General features: G+C 38.4%; 1 protein-coding gene and 1 long non-coding RNA gene across 19 annotated transcripts in view; both read right to left on the reverse strand.

The window, feature by feature from the left end:
• Positions 1-308, reverse strand: part of ORC2 (origin recognition complex subunit 2) — a 43,832-nt gene extending 43,524 nt beyond the window's left edge. Inside the window, exon 1 of one of the 3 annotated variants that reach the window (XM_021074955.1) lies at positions 16-308. The gene's annotated coding sequence lies outside the window, so the exon portion shown is untranslated. The remainder of the gene's footprint in view (positions 1-15) is intronic. The other 2 variants (XM_021074957.1, XM_021074956.1) reach the window with 2 other exon arrangements.
• The window catches only part of FAM126B, an 81,969-nt gene continuing 73,412 nt past the window's right edge, over positions 9,470-18,026 (reverse strand). For 11 of the 16 annotated variants that reach the window (XR_002339352.1, XR_002339346.1, XR_002339338.1 and 8 more), the window contains one exon: positions 9,470-17,533. This is a non-coding gene — a long non-coding RNA (family with sequence similarity 126 member B). The remainder of the gene's footprint in view (positions 17,534-18,026) is intronic. The other 5 variants (XR_002339349.1, XR_002339353.1, XR_002339348.1 and 2 more) reach the window with 2 other exon arrangements.

Here is an 18,026-nt window from a genome sequence, read left to right on the forward strand (position 1 = left end):
TGCACCTGTACTCACCTCGCCAGCCCCTTGCTAAGGAGAGGAGGCAGGCTGCCCAGCCACCCCTCTACGCACCGCTAGGTCTTCACCAGGCGCGGCTGCGGCCGCCTCGCGCCTGCCGGACGCTACCCAGCTGAACGGTCGCTGTTGGGAAGGCGGCTTCAGTCGCAGCAGGAAAGGCCAAATTCTTGAAGGCAGCTTGAGTGTAGGGTCGCAGAGCTGATCAGAGGAGCTCCCGAGGCCCGCGTGGGGGGGGTAATGGGAAGCCTCCCTACTGCACACCGAATCTCCCGCCCTGCTTAGGAGGCGGAGCCCCGGGGAGCCAATAGGAAGTGAAGTCGGCCGAGAGCGACGGCTCTGCCAGCCCGTCGGCGCCGGCCTCATGGCCCTGCCCACAAGAAACCCAAGGAAACCGAATCCCCAGCTCTGGGTTCTGGGCCTTGTCTTTCCTCTTTCCGTTTCCGGGGAAGGGAGAAGGCAGTGTTGATTAGGTCTGAGGAAGTTGAAGGAAGTGGAGCGGGCTGAGCGATCGGTCTGTCTTGTAGCAATCTTTTTTTTCTTCTTTTTAGGGCCACACCAGTGGCACATAGAAATTACCAGGCTAGGGTTCAAATTAGAGCTGCAGCTGCCAGTTTACACCACAGCCACAACAACGCGGTAGCCGAATAGAGTCTGCGAGCTACGCCACAACTCATGGCAACACCAGGGGGATCCTTAACCCACTGAGCGGGGCCAGGGATAGAGCCGCATCCCCATGGATGCTAGCTGGATTAATAACCACTGAGCCGGAGATCCCAATGTGGCGCAGAGGAAACGAATCCGACTAGGAACCATAACCACTGAGCCACAACGGGAACTCCTGAGTGGTGGGTTTTGACTTTGTTTTTATGGTATATGTGTGGAAAATAGAGGTAAGAAGCTGAGTTTCCCTTCTAGGTTGATACTAAGGTAGATAAAAACAAAGAGCCATACCATTTAGAATGGAGATCCAGAATTCAGGGGTGGCAGGAAGTTGAAGATAGAGGTGATCATAAAACGGCAACTCTCCCAGGTATTCACAGACATTTTGGGTAGAAAATTAGATTTTTCCATGGAGAAAGAGAGGACTAAGTTAATTTTGTGTGAGATGCCAGCAGCTAATTGGGTTATAGTTTGAAATAGTTGAGTTTGAGTCTTTAATAAAATTGGATTAAACATGGTGAAATAAACACTGTCTTGAAATGCCATTAAAATAACAGAGTTAAAAAGTATTTTTAAGTATATGCACAAAAGAACAGGAAAGGAAGTGAGCCAAGTTGACACAACTTTGGAAGATGTGGTGTGATCAAGCACAGCAGAGTAAGCTGCAACCCAGGCCAGCAATGAAATGCCAAAAAGAAGTCTATTTCTTTCTCAGATTTCCAGTTAGTCTCAAGGATTAATCTACAGGAGCATCTGAAGACAGAAGAGCAGAATGGGACTGAGACCTGGAGGATTGGTCAAAGTCTGAAACAAGGAACAATTAGATCTCTTGCACTTAACAGAAGAGCAGGAGTTTACAAGGTGAACCAGAGGATCTAGACTCAACAGAATAAAAATGAGAAGTCATACTGAAATTGATTGGTGGAACTGGATAAAATGTGTAGAAGACAAAGAATCCTCTCTTGTTTGGCTCTCAGAACACTGGCAAGTAGTCATATATCCCCTGGTCTTTTTTATTTTATTTTATTTTATTATTTTATTTATTTATGTATTTGTCTTTTTGCCTATTCTAGGGCCGTTCCCTTGACATATGGAGGTTCCCAGGGTAGAGGTCTAACCGGAGCTGTAGCCACCAGCCTAGCCAGAGCCATAGCCACGCGGGATATCCCCTGGTCTTTAAATTTAAACACTTCTTCAGACAGACTTATCAGAAGATGAGGAGGGCCAATTGAAAAAAAACAGTTCATCTGTTGATCCACATTGAAACCTACTAGCTGATAAGCCTTGCCCCTGCAGGCATAGTTTCCCATCATTTTTGGCTTCTCCAAACTTGAATACAGCCTCAATTCTGAAAGAGAAGAAACAGACCAGGAGCAAACAGACTATGTGGAATCCAGAAGAAAATTTATTCTGAATTGTAATTAAAAATACCTCTGAGGATAAAACCCACCATATACTCCGGGCAGAGCTTCCATGCCTGTCCACTTGCATCTCTCACAAGCGTCCTATCCTAATAAATCTATTTCTTGTCAAAAAAAAAAATCTTCTGAGATAAAGATTTTATATCTATAAAAGAAAATATAAAAAGGAATGTGGGTCATCAAATTTAGATTCTTAAAGAAAAAAATGTTTTAGTTAATTTTTACACAGCAGACGGCAGCATCAAAGTATCAGCCGCATACTCTTCTTCACCAATGATCTCGTTTGTCAGCACAACAAACCAGAATGTCTGTACATACTTCTTCCTCAGACGGCTGAGTTAAAAAATGTGAAATCAGGAGTTCCCGTCGCGGCGCAGTGGTTAACGAATCCGACTAGGAACCATGAGGTTGCGGGTTCGGTCCCTGCCCTTGCTCAGTGGGTTAACGATCTGGCGTTGCCGTGAGCTGTGGTGTAGGTTGCAGACGTGGCTCGGATCCCATGTTGCTGTGGCTGTGGTGTAGGTCAGTGGCTACAGCTCTGATTGGACCCCTAGCCTGGGAACCTCCATATGCCGCGGGAGCGGCCCAAAGAAATAGCAAAAAGACAAAAAAAAAAAAAAAAAAAAAAAAAAGTGAAATCATTTTTTTCAAGTTTAATTATTTTTATATTCAAACATGGGTTTTTACCAAAACCATATTTTATATGATCAAATGCAAGAATATCAGTCCCTATATTCCAAATTGAGATATAACCCAACCTGCTGGCTGTATAGCACATGGAACTATACCCAATATTCTGTGGTAATCTCCATGGGAAAAGACTCTGAAAAAGAATGGATGTATGTACATAACTGAATCATTGTTGTACAACAGAAATTATCACAACATTGTAAATCAACTATACTTCAATAAAACTAAAAAAATGAAAAAAACCCCACAAGATATAATTTAAATACCTACATAGATGTCAGTGAAAGATCAAAATTAATCATCTAGGACCGGGTAGGTCATGTGGACAAGTTAAGAGACATTTGCATTTGTCCCTAAATTTGAGCAACCCAATTAACTTTTGTTTCTATTGCCAGTCTCACGAAAAGCTTTATATTGATATTTTGCTCTTTGAACTGGGTGCCTACCTGTACCAGGGACTTAGTGCCCAAGTGTGTCCTGTACCCTTAAGGAACTTAGAATCTAGTTGGTTAGAAAGAATCAAATAATTTCAATACTAAGGTGTTAAGTGCAAAGATACAGGTTACTGAGAACTACTAGGACAAACATCATTTAGCTAAGCCTGGTGGGTAAATGAGTAAGAGGACAGGGTTGCAGAGGAAAGACCAATCCAACTTCAAACAGTAGAGAATGTAGGTGAAGAAGGAATTTCAGGAAGAAAGTATAGTAATACAAACTTGGGTGTGGCGGTTTGATGTTACCTAAGTGTAAGAATGATAGGAGATGGAATGGGAGAAGTAAATCCCAGGCTAAGGAACATAGATGGAACCATCGCATAAGTGTAACCAGGGGACTGATAGGTGTTTTATATCTATCACTAAAGGAAGATAAACTTGAGAGGAGCAGGGGGTCTAGTTAGGAGGCTATGGAAGCAGTCCGGATATGAAGTAAGACCTGAGTTTGAACTGTGGCAGTAAAATTTGAGAAGAAATGATGGATTTGCAAAGGGGGAAAAAAAAAAAAGGCAAAGTCAGGAATATTTAGAGGCTGTTGATAGAGGTAAGGGAAAGATAATTCCCAGGTTTCTGGTTTGGTTCCCTGGATATCAGTTCCTAATTGTGCAATGAAAGAGATTACACATATAGGGAAAGGGTAGAAGAATTGAGTTTAGCTTGGGGCATCTTGACTTTGAAGTGCCCAAGGCATATTCAAACATCCTGCCAACAGTTGGATGTGAGTTTGAAATTCATTCAAGAGGTTGAGACCTAGAGATGGTGATAGATCTAGCATATAGATTAAAGTCAAAGTGGGAAAATTAAGAAACGCTCAGAGATGTTGAGTACAACAGGAAATTGAGATACCTCATCTGAGGCAGGCAGCAAGGGGATGAAGAGTAGTGGTAGATACAGTTGTTCTTTTAAGTGGTAGGGGAGAAGAGGAAATTAAGAATGTTCTGCTTGATGAGAAAGTGATACTTAAAGTGAAAAAGCTTTGGAACAGAAACTGAAGGGTATAGAATGAGGTCAGATCAAGAAGTACAAGGACCTCAAAGTTGGGGGCTTAAGTTTGGGGCAAATGAAGTGGTACTGATTGATGCCCATAGAGTTCAATGAACTGATTAAGGTAATAGAGGAGGCAAATTGAAGCTTTATATGGATCAATCTATTTTTTTTAATATTTATGGAATAGATTACTATCTTTCTTATATGGTCAGTTACTGTTGTATATGTTTCTCTAGGAAAACATTGAGTCAGTGGTTCTGGATGGAAGAAGGAATGTTTACATATGAATGCCAAAAGGTGGTTATAGGATTAAAGAGTTTTCAGTGATGATTGCACACGAGAATTATCTGGGAAGATTTTTTTTATTTTTTGCTATTTTAGGGCCACACCCACTGCATATGAAAGTCCCCAGGCTAGGGGTCGAATCGGAGCTATAGTCGCTGGCCTACACCAGAGCCACAGCCACCTGGGATCTGAGCAACGTCTGCAACCCACACCACAGCTCATGGCAACACCAGATCCTTAACCCACTGAGTGAGGCCAGGGATCAAACCCTCACCCTCATGGATCCTAGTTGGGTTCATTAAGCGCTGAGTCACAAAGGGAACTCCCTCCCCCCTTTTTTTTTCGGTCTGGGGAGCTTTTAAAATTACTGATGCCAGATCCCAATCCCAGAGAGTCTGAATGTAGCCTGTTCATAAGAATTTCTTAAAAAAAATTTTCCCGGATGACTTTAATGTGCAGCTAGAGTTGAGAACCACTGAGTGAGGGAGAAGAAAAACTACAGTAAAGGAGTTCCTGTTGTGGCTCAGTGGGTTACGAAACCTACTAGTATCCATGAGGATGCAGGTTTGATCCCTGGCCTCGCTCAGTTAAGGAGCTGGCATTGCCGTGAGCTGTTTTTTTGTGATGTAGGCCAGCAGCTATAGCTCCGATTTAACCCCTAGCTGGGGAACTTCCATATGCCACAGGTGTGGCCCTAAAAAGCAAACAAACAAACAAACAAAACCACCCTCAATAAAATTTTTGTCAGACATGAAATGACCTAGATGCTATGCATTAAACACACACTGGATAAATGTACAATAGATCTAGAATGTCAGTAGCAGAAGCCACAGCAAATAATTTCTACCCAGAGATTTTTAAAGATATCAATTGATTTCAGTCATGCTTTGGAAACAAAAAGTGATTACTTATGAGTGTCTAGGAGTAAAAGAGACTATGATAGCCAGAACCTATTTTATCTCCAGGATTTTCTTTTACCAGGGATGATGAAGGCTTCATAAATCACACACAAACTAGCAGTGAAAGATTTGGCAGAGTGGCCTCTAAACATGTATACACAGGAGTTTAAATTCTAGGAAACTAGCTGTAGAATGTAATCTTCAATTCAGAGTTTTACAGTGTGCATAAAGCCATTATTTATAATAGCTGATAATAAATTAATGTTTATAGATGTCTTAAAATCCTTTGATTATTTATTTTACTCTGAAGAAATGAGGAAAGCCTATGTTTGGGCAATTCCCTATTGAATATTAGAAAGAATAAAAAATCTTTTTGAAAGTACTAGTGTTTTTTAGGTAAATTATACAGTGGTTCAGAACTTAAAGTTTGTACTGGTCAACATGACCTGATCATAAAAAATGTTTTAATTCCTGAGAGTTCACTTGTGGTGCAGTGGTCTAAGGATCCGGCATTATCACTGCAGTGGTTTGGGTTGCTGTTGTGGCAATCCCTGGCCCGGAACTTCCATATGCCAGGGATGTGGCAAAATAAATAAACAAAAAAAAATTTTTTTAAGTGTTTTTGGAATTCCTACCCTGGCTCAGTGGGTTAAAAATCTGACTGCAGTGGTGCGGGTTTGGTCCCTAGCTTGGTGCAGTGGGTTAAAAGGATCCCAAGTTGCTGCAGCTGGGGCATAGGTTGCAGCTGTGGCTTGGATTCAATCCTGGCCTGGGAACTTCCATAATGCCATGGGTGTGGTCATAACATTTTTTTAAAAACAAACTGTTTATTCCTAATGTTTGTTTTTTTGTCTTTTTGTCTTTTTTAGGGCAGCACCCATGGCATATTGAGGTTCCCAGGCTAGGGGTCAAATCGGAGCTGTTGCTGCCAGCCTACACCACAGCCACAGCAACACCAGATCCGAGCCACGTCTGCAACCTGTACCATAGCTCATGGCAATGCCAGATCCTTAATCCATTGAGCAAGGCCAGGGATCGAACCTGCAACCTCATGGTTCCTAGTCGGATTCGTTTCTGCTGTGCCACGCCGGGAACTCCTATTCCTAATGTTTATTAAACATTAATGAAGTGCCGGAGTTCCCGTCGTGGCGCAGTGGTTAACGAATCCAACTAGGAACCATGAGGTTGCGGGTTCGGTCCCTGCCCTTGCTCAGTGGGTTAAGGATCTGGCGTTGCCGTGAGCTGTGGTGTAGGTTGCAGACGCGGCTCGGATCCCACGTTGCTGTGGCTCTGGTGTAGGCCGGTGGCTACAGCTCCGATTCGACCCCTAGCCTGGGAACCTCCATATGCCGCAGGAGCGGCCCAAGAAATAGCAACAACAACAACAACAACAACAAAAGACAAAAGACAAAAAAATAAAAAATAAAAAAAAATAAAAATAAACATTAATGAAGTGCCAAACATAACTGGTCTTTCAAGTTACTTTTATAAATCAGTCCCTCCATCCCCACCTTTCTGATGTAACATCTTGAACAAAGCGAGGTCTGTTACTACAGATTATATCCATCCTATTTGGATTATGACTCAAGGTCAGATTGGGACCTTTAAAGGCCCTAAATACAAAAGGCTTTGTTTCTACCCTCTCCAACATAGTTTAAAATAACATTAAATCAAAGTTACTGCAAGTCAGTCCAACAAAATACTGATTTCCTCCCAAGCTACCTGGCTGCTTTCCCCCAATGCGGTTGGGAGGAAGGAACTAAAATATTAAGTTTTATATTTTAGGAATCTCTTCTACCTTATTGTAGTCTAAACCAGTTTTTCTCAACTGAGGTTCCCCACATTAACCACAGAAAGACTATATTCTCATTTCTCCAGAGAATGGTATATAATTAAGGAGAGTACATAATTAGAAGCATTGTGGATAGGTAGGAAAGGCAATTTATAACTATGGATACCTGGGGTATTAGGGCTTGATTTTCATGCATTGTTTGCCTATTTGTAACCTAGCTCTACTGAGATCCAATCTCCTCTTCCTTCCCTATCCCCTTCAGGGCCGTGTCCTTTTGGGGATAAGGAAAGTGTACTAATAACTGAGAATAATCAGCATTGTATGAAGCAGTATCTTTTGATGGTTAAATGCACAAGACCCTGAGCTCGAATAGTTCGATCCCAGTTCTCCCGTTTACTAGCTCTGTGACCTTGCATAGATTAACTTTCCTTTTCTTACAAAGGAAGAATCGTACTTATCAAGTGGAATGTAAACTATTACACATGGGATAAACAAGATACCTCTGTATATCTCAGAGAACTATATTCAATGTCCTATGTCTGTCTCTCTCTATATATATGAATCATTTTGCTGTACAGCCAAAATCAACACAGCATTGTAAATCAACTGTACTTTAATAAAAATTTTAAAAGTCAAAAAAAATAATAGTACTTATCAGACACTTGTATTAACTGAGAATTGAATTGCGTGGTTTTTTTTTTCCAGCATTTTCTTTAAAGTGTTTAGAATGATGCCTGACACATTCTGGCACTGAATGAATGTTAAATTGTCATTGTCTAATTCACATTTGTACTGTAAAATGTTGTGACCTGGACCAGAGTTGTATGTGTGTGGAGGGATAGTGCCTCCACTGTCTTATTAATATTCAGTTTTATTACAGTACCTTAAAATGACTTTCCCCTTTGTACTTTCTATGGGTTTCAAAATGAGCAGGTACTGCTTTTTTTTTTTTCTTTTTAGGGCTGCATCTGTGGCATAGAGGTTCCCATGCTAGGGGTCGAATTGGAGCTGCAGCTGTCACCCCAGGCCACAGCCACAGCAATGACAGATCCAAGCTGAGTCTGTGACCTACACCACAGTTCAAGGCAACGCGGGATCCTTAACCCACTGAGCCACAACAAGAACTCCAAGTATTACATTTTTAATAAAAGAAAAATACTGAAACCATGAATAGATAAAGCTCATTCTTCCTAACTAATGCAGAACTAGAGTCATGGATGGAAAACAAACAAATAAACCAAAAAACAGCCTTGGTGAGTAACCTTAAACTACTCTCCTAGAACTGCTAATCTATACCAGTAGTTTTGGATTAAGGCATAACAAGATATAAAAGGGAATATAAGGGGGAAAAAAGCATAGAGATTTAGAAAGTGCATATAAAGGGAAAGGAAAAGAGGGCCTGGGGCTCAGCCCATTAAAACTATGTTCCAAGAGAAGGCTGAAGTTTATTTATCTTTAGAAAAGAGTGTGGGGAAGACTGAAAAGATGAACGAATAGTGGAAACAGGCACTTTCACATATTGCTGAAGAGTATGTACGATACTGCAATAATGATGGCTTCTCTTATAAGGGCCCAGGAAAGAAAGAAAATCAGTTCTAAAGTCTCAGTACTGAAGGCAGTTGTGCTTCACCTGATAAACTGTTTTTATCTTAAGGATATCTGAAAAATCTCTCTCATTGCATTTGGCTGCTTTAAAGTTCAAAAATAGGAGTTCCCATTGTGGCTCAGCACACACAACCTGACTAGTATCCATGAGGATGCAGGCTGGATCCCTGGCATCACTCAGTGGGTTAAGGATCCACTGCTGTCCTGAGCTGTAGTGTAGGTCGCAGACGTGGCTTAGATCCCTCGTTGCTGTGGCTGTGGGGTAGGTTGGCAGCTATAGCTCCGATTTGACCCCCTAGCCTGGGAACTTCCATACACCGCAGGTGTGGCCCAAGCAAATAAAATACAGTTCAAAGGTAAATCTGTTTTCTCAACAATAACATAAAGGTATGGAATGCATTTTATGTGTTAATTTCATCCTGCCTCCATGTTATTTCTTATTTTGTGGTGCTATATGTTATTTTACATATTGCCTTAATTTTATAAATTTTCTTAATAGGGTATAACAAATTTAAAAGTTCAGACATATAAATAAAATGGCATGGTTTGAAAAAAATTCAATGAAGGACAATTTTAAGGTATGAAATTTAAGTAAGATATAAAATTAACTCAGGGAAATCAAGTTAAAAGCCAAATAAAGCTGTATTTTATACTGTACAAAAGAAAATTTACATTCTTAAGGTAACTAGATACATCTAGGGAAAATTACACATCTCTCGAAAAACACAATATTTAACATCTTAGATATGTTTCTGCATTGCAGACTGATAAGGAATTTTATACTTTATTTACAATAACTTAAAATATCTTTTCATCTCTGGCAGATATTTACAAGGTCAACAGTGACTACATTTCACATTTCGACATCAACAGTATTAACCAGTTCAGTAAGACAGTTAAGATAATGGCTTACATGCACCAATAAATATGATCTTAAATGTGCGTTTGTTTTTTTCTTCAGCTCTGAAAAAAGAGTTTTCACTAGGCCTAGGTTGAAAGGACATCTGTCAATAGAGATCACATTTCTTCATATCTATTCTATTTAAGTTTTAACCAGCACTATTCTGTGAATACTTGGGAAGTTTATATCAAGCTATAGGTTGATGCTGGTTCTAAAATAAAAAAAATTAAAAAAAAGAAACGCTAACTGATACATTCTGTATCTTTTTATGAAGCAAACATTATGAAAGTGGGATATTTCCTGTTTACCTGTCCATTGCGACAGAGACCAGACTACATACTGTTACAGTAGTAAAAACTCTTCAGAAAGTGTAGCTTAGGTGAGCCAAAGTATTATGACAAAGTGTTGGAAAATAATCTTTGCAACCATAAAAACTGTTTCACTTAACTAGTTAAACTGAATGTAAAGACAGCATAATTTTTAGATTCACTGTAGTTAATGAATTTATTACAAATATTTTAAAACAGCAAATGGAACATTAAGCATCTCTCTCAATTCAGCTTGGATGATAAAACTTAAACCCACAAAAACCTACTTTAGTAATTATTAGAAAGCCATTCTTCACTTTGCAAGATAGCTGATCAATACATTCATTACTTTTTAACTACCGCCTGAAAGGAAAAAAAAATTATACACAGAATCCGTGTGGAACATCGGCTAATACACAATTACATTTCATATTTTCTCAAAAAAGTCATTATTTAATAGTTGAAGTAAATCTTTTAGTTCTTATGGATCTATTCATTTAAAAATGAGTATTTTAACTTTTAACCCAATCATGTTTTTTTGCAAAGAATATCCAGAGTAATCGTGTTCATAAATCATGTAAACAAGTATACCCTTTTAGCAAAATCATACTAGAAATATTTGACACTGCCCACTTAAAAACATACATTTCCATGATTTACCAATTTTATTTCTGACAAGTCACAATATCATACAATATGCCAATTCTAAGACTCTCCCTCTTTTTATGTTTAATACTGATGAGCAGAATCCTTAACTTAAGGAGACATGAAAATGTGCCGTAAAATAGTATTTGGACTTAACCCTTAACTGGTATAAATGTTGACATTCTACCAACATGATAAGAATGCCTCACATAGAATCTTGTAGGTACCATATATCTGTTCCAAATGAAAGAATCTTTTAATATTTATTTCCCCCAGAGCTAGAAAGCAATCCTTTATGTTAAAGGAGCCTCATTCCACGACAGGTTTTTCCCCCTTCATGGCTGCACTTGCAGCATGCAGAAATTCCGGTGCCAGGAATAAAACCCATGACACAGCAGCAACCTAAGCCACAGCAGTGAGCGTGCTGGATTCTTAACCTGCTGTGACACCAGTGAACTTCCAGTTAGGTATTTCAAAATTTACATATGGTTGATACATTTTCTTTGGTAAATTTTGTAATTGATGTAGATGTAAAGGATTTCCTATTATAATTAACACTGTGCTGTTGACAAATACAGCAAACCAGGCTGGTATCAACTCTGCAGCTGGGGGAGTTCCTGCTATGGCTTAGCAGCTTAAGGACATGACGTTGTCCCCATGACAATGTAGGTTCCATTTCTGGCCTTGTTTAGTGGGCTAAGGATCTGGCATCACTGTAAGCTGTGGCGTAGATTGCTGATGTGGCTTGGATCTGGTGTTGCTGTGGCGTAAGCCTTAGCTGCAGCTCCGATTCAACCCCTGGTCCTGGAGCTTCCGTATGCCGCAGGTGCAGCTGTAAAAGGAAAAAAAAAAAAAAACTTGCTGTTGAGGATGAATTGTCCAATTAAGTTCATTTTCTTTGAAAATAAAAAAAGACCTTCTCTATTAAACCTAGCTACAGATACACAGTTCTGAAAAAGAGACTCATTTATACTTTAAGCTACACCTAAGTCTAATTTGGGGGGATAAAATCCATATTAAACATAATAGCAGACATCTGAATGTGCTTTTATTTGTAAACATTTTCTTAAAATCCAAAAACAAAACACAGGGCTTACATGCCTGTACTATGCTGCCAGTTATCTCACATCCCTCCCAGCTTTCTGCTAACTTCTATCCTGTTTGCTCTTGTGTGTTTCTCACGTGGCTAATGGCTAAGACTTAAAAATACTGAAGAGATTGAAGTTAACCAAAATTCCATGGTTGCGTGGTCAGGTTCAGAAGGAAAGGTGCCTACACCAGGTGTAGGGGAAAACTGGGTGATGATGACTCCTTTAATTCTAATGGGTTCGACCACACAAATTTCTGGCACTGCCAAAAATCTAATATAGTTTAAGTGCACATTGGTTGACCCCATGAATAAAGACAGTATTTTCTGTGTATGTCAATATGATATACCCATTAGCTACACAACCCATGTAATACTAAAATTTATGTCTTACATTATCAACATAACCACCACCTTGGTAATGGAAAACTGTACCAATCTGGTGACTCACGATTTTTTTTTTTTTAGCACTGTTAACAATTTTATACTACATTCTATCTTATAATCTGGCAAATATTCTAATATTTAAAGTTTAAGCTATCAAATATTTCTATCTGGTTTCCAAACAACTTGTTTCTAAAAAGCACTTAAAAATTAAAGTATTACAAATAAGTGTCTCAACCAACTTAGTGGTTTGAAACATGACAATAATCATTCAGCTTGAAAGATAAAAAGTCTCATGTTAAGACTTTAACACAGCCAGAGTATAGAAAAGTTGCTCTAAAATTCTTATAGATTTTCTGACCACTGGTATGACCTACTGAACATTTTAAAACTGAAAAAAAAGTATGTAACTGAAATACTGATTTGAAAAAACAGTAACATAAAATTTACTTTGTAATCCAAGATCCTCCATGCCAGTGTTAGTATAAATAGTATTCTACCCACTAAAGACAGATACTAATATTTTTATTTACAAATGAACATGCAGAGAATGAATAAGACAACTGATTGTCAACAACTAAAGTACTCAAAAATGGACTCATTATTAACCTCACAAAGTGAGGTAAGAAAAACACCCCACTTCGTTAAAATATTCACAAAAATAGTGCAAACAAAACAATCTGAAAGTTATTCTCAGTATTCCAGTGTCTAATAAATAATTAATTTAAAGCTAGTGGAATTTGAGAATATAGGTTGGAAATATTGAGCTTATATAGCTGAGACTACTACAGCATTTAAGACATTTGATACTGTATATACACTTTAAATGACATGGTCACCATTCCATTATAGAATCACTATAAACCTTTTTCAACCACGTAAGGAAATATTGCTCTTATCTATCTGCTTTAAGCACAAGGTTCAATCTTTTTACATTAGAAATTATGGAATCAAATTTTTGCACTCTTTACTTTGCAACTCCATTGTGCAATACAATTAACTTGTCACCAAGGTGACTGCGAAAGCTGGCTGATTCAAAAACTACTTTAAGATAGAAACACTGATCAAAGCCATTTCATTGGGTTTATTTTTTCATTTAAATAAATCTCCAGAAATATAATAAACTATAAAATGGCAGCATACAACTGTTGTGTGGCAGAAAATAGTAAGGCATAAATTAGAATAAGAAAAAGTATCTATCCTTGTATCTGTGGTATAGATACCTACATTACCTACACTTCCCCATCAATGTTTATTACTCTACACTTTTTTTCTGGACTTAATACTTTTCTTAATGTGCTGCATTCACCAACTCTAGACCAGAAGAACAGTAAAGAAAGCAGAGAAGTGTCGAGTATTACAACCACATTAACCATGGGACGAGGCAGTGGGGTGTTACTATGCATTTGACAGGAGAACGGAGTTTGAGTCTGGCTCTGCTTCTCAGTTATGTGACTTTGATCACGCTACAACCTTTCTTAGCCTCAGTTTCCTGAGGATGGATATGGAGGGGTGGGTGTTGGGAGACAGGTTAGATTATCTCTATGGCCTCTTTAGTACAAAAATTCCAACTCTAATAATAGGCACAGGAGAGTAATCAGAAAGCTAAGAGTGATGGTAGGGGTCAGGATTTCAAATTATACCATCACCCCCCCAACACCCAGCTTCTCAAAATATTTTTATATTTAAAAATATTACTTTTAAGTTAGCTTCCACCTTACACATTGTTTGTTCTAGAACACATACATATTCTAGTAACATGATTTTAAATTAATGTCATAGAGAGGGGTCCCCAGGACTTTCAGAGATTTCTCTGTATTTCTGAATTCAACCTGGTATAGATGGCATCAAAATGTTTTATTATAGAAAACAAGTATTTTTTACCTAACTAGCTTGTCCATAGAAGGAAGAGGATTTTAAAATGGAAGTTAAGAAGTGTAAAAACAAAAGGCTGTTAAAGGTTAAAGCATGAATACTGCTGGCATATATTTTTAACAGCTGTTGTATATCTGGAAACTATTTTACATTAGATGCCAATAAATAACGCAAATGAATATAAAAAATCTCTTAGAAAATGCGACTATGGTTTATGACTAACTCAGCTTAACTACACCTTGCACAGGAAATCTGTTCTAGGATCCCAAATGCAAACTCTGAACTAAATGAAATGTTTCTTCATCAAGGCCAAATTACAACACTTAAAAGAATGGAACGTAAGTGTTACAGGATCATGAAACATTAACAGGTTTGGATATGCACAAAATGTATAAGAATATACATATAGATAAATAAAATGCTCTAAGACGAAAGTTTTTCAAAATCAACTTTTGAGGTATAACATAATATTTCTAACAAACCAGAGGGAGATTTTATTATACATATTACAGTTTTTGCTCTAATTTGGTATCATTTGGGATTTTTTTGTGCTTTAACTAAAATCATGCTAGATTTAGATGCCAATAAATGTACAACCTTTTGAATTAAAAAGAACATTTCAACCTCTTAAATCAATCAAACATTTCTACCATAAACTGACTGATCTCCAGCCATGGCCAAGATCTCAGCCCTGCTAAGTACAATGCTCTTTTCTCTTCATACCTGAAACTTTGCTTTCCTTATATATTATAGGAGTTTACGCCTTATTTGGCTGTTTTTAGTTCATTTATCTGACATCCCTTAATTAAATTAAAAGGGATATCTAAAATATGTCTTTCTGATATATACATATACACACCACACATACACACATACACACCTCAATAAATCTCTATTTTTAGCTTTACCCCCAACTTTGGCAACACTGTAGATCATAGTTCAGGTTCTAGTTTTCCATTTTCATATGAGCTGAAAAACATTACACACCTCCAAATTCAAACAAGCACCTCACCGTTCTTATAAAGATTCTAACAGAAAAGTCCCTTAAGAAAACTCAAAAAAACCAAAAACCTCTTACGATTAAAAAAAGGGGGGAGGGGGGTTTTTAGGTGTGAAAAAAACAAGAGGCATTTTTCTGGTTATTTTATTTATCAAAATCTATTGTGATTTTAATCAGTAGAGATAAAATTTTAAACTTTGTTAATTAGGAGAATACTTGCTTTCTATATAGTCAGTATATTTTTCTTTCACAGTAATAAAATAAAAATGTCTAAATGTACAAAGCACTAACAGCTCTGACATATTGTGTGGAAGAACATACAGCAGTTCAAGTCACAATACACTAATTTTCAAAAAACAATATATTCTTTTCTCTTTCAATCAAGCATTAGAGCCTGAGACCCAGAAGAGGTCATAATGAAATTCTATCCAACCAAATCAGAACTAAAAAGAAAAATTTTTTAAAAACCAATAATGCATTTTTGTAGCCTCTTAGCACAGTTACCAAATGCTACTTACATACATTCAACATCTAGCTTACTGGCATGATTTCAAAGTTTTATAAAAATGAGAAACTTGCAGATATATGATTAGAAGGTACACAAATTGCATTACATTAAACACAAAGGCAGTGTGGTTCATTGTAGGAGAAATCAAATCAGAACCCCCTGGTAGAAATGTTCTATAAAAATGTGTCACATTGAAGCATCAGTGTTTTCAGCCAATTATCTGTCCCTGATATATTTCCTTGGAGTATATGATCTATCAGGACTTCAGGTTTCTTAATTCAAAATATCTGACTGAATTTAGGTACATCTAGAAAGCAGCTGAAAGGGTTTCTCCAATAGTCTGACATCATAGAAAGTGGGTTGAGAAATCCCTCTCTTTACCTGAAGACGTACTTGTTCTACTTCAGTCATCATCAGCTCACAAAAGAAAAGAAAAAAATCGAAACTCCCCCTCACACACACAATCTCACGCAAGCTAAACAAAAACTGCCCCCTCCCCCCATAAAACCCCAGCACCAAAGTGTCAATCATTCCTGGGAAATAGAACATGCCCCTTGGATTCTCTGATTTATTAGCTGTTCAACTTGAAGGACAGAAATGACCTTATGTCCTTGTGGGGAGGAGGGAAGACATGTTAATAATGACTAAAGAGCCATTGAGAAAGTGCATTATCAATTACACAATCAGCTTAGCGCCTGTCCTCCAACAGGAGGTGGCCACAACTTGATTTAAATGCCTCAGTAACTGAACATATGTGTCCTCGAGAAAAAGGAGATGGGAGGAAAAAAGCCACCCTCATTTTAATGAAAAAGTGCAGCCGTCTACCACCTTTCCCCATGCTTCTCAAGAAAATGATTGCACAGACTCAGAGAAGTCCAAAGTCATAGCAGAATCTCTGAGGCACTCCTGGTTAAGACAGAAAAAATATGATCCAGTAATCTTCATAGTTCTATAGGTTATGAGAACCCGTTTTTTGTTTTTTGTTTTTTTAAACGAAAGCCAAAGAATCATTCATAGGGATCATATACACCATTTCCTCTAACGTATCCTCAGTCTCACAGTGTTGAAATGGGACCGATCAGCCTACGATGGATTGCACTTCACCCAAGGAGAAAGGAAGGCATGGAAAACGCAAACATTTTATACTGCTTCACAAACACATTTACAAGGAATAGGTGAAGAGAAGATGATAGGGAGAAGGGAAAAGAAAACCTTATTGCTGTTTCCATACAAAATACAGTATGAAGATACCTAAACTAAATCAGAACTGTTTAAGATGACCAATATTTTCACAATGTGGGATGAAGTGTCTTCTTCACAATGAAATGTTCAGTTTAAAAGGTAAGCGGAAAGATGAGAGAGGATGTCAAGACTACACCTGGGATATTAGCTGCATATTGAAACTTGGGGATCGAGACTGCTTGGTTAAGGGAGCTCCTGGGCTGAGAAGCTCTTTGCCTTCTCCAGCTTGACCTAGCCGGTCTTCCTGTAGACTGATAGTTGAATATCGATTAGCATTGTTAGCTGCTAAATTAGTGACTCCCTCAGTGCCAACCCCAATGCTGGTACTTGCTTGACTGCCATTTACATAGTCAAATGATTTACTTGAGGAAGCACTGGCTGTCCGGATTAGACTTAAACTATTAGTTTTTGGCACCACCTGGCCAGCGGGAAGGCTCAGGTGTTTCTTCATCGGTGTCAGCTCAATTGAATCTACACTAAGATCAGTTGGCTGCTGTACATACTGCCTGCGAACTACTGAATCTCGAGGGCTCTCAGTGGATTTGACGGCAGAGGTTGTTTCTTTATCCTTGGCTGAACGCCCAGTTGCTACTTTCCTTAAGCTTCCCCTCTGAGAAGAGGAAGATGGCTTGGTCCCAACTGGCTGGCTGCTGAGGGAAGCCCCTGATGAAAATCCTTCGTCTGCATCATTCAGGTTTACCAACTCCTCTCCTCCATTTATACCCTCAGCACCTAAAAAACAAACCAGACAGACTCAGCAACAGCTACATTAAGTAAGCAGCAGTTGTGAATAACAACTCAACTGCCCTCATCTCCTAGGTAATGTTTGCTACAGCCAGCAATGGCCCTTGCTGTCAACACTTCCCCTAAATAATTTGCGAGACGAAATCTTAATCTATATAGAATTCTAATGTTATTTATTCTGTTCATTTAGCTTTAATCAGCCTAGCTTTTGTTATCCACAAATGAACCTAGCATACTATCGATATTTAGGCACATAAGACTACTTTAGGTAAAATACAACATTTTGTTAACATCAATCTTTATGATATATACCCTTGTTAATTTGAGGTGACCATATCTATTTAAAAAACGACAATCTTTTTCCTCATCTCTTCCTTAACCTACTATAAAATAGATCATGCAAAAGATACCCCCTTCTAATTTGTCACCCAAAATAATGTCAAAAACTCATCCCTACAAGCAAAACCCTTTTTAACTACAA

The sequence above is a fragment of the Sus scrofa genome, chromosome 15 (assembly GCF_000003025.6).
Source record: "Sus scrofa isolate TJ Tabasco breed Duroc chromosome 15, Sscrofa11.1, whole genome shotgun sequence".
NCBI lineage: Eukaryota > Metazoa > Chordata > Mammalia > Artiodactyla > Suidae > Sus > Sus scrofa.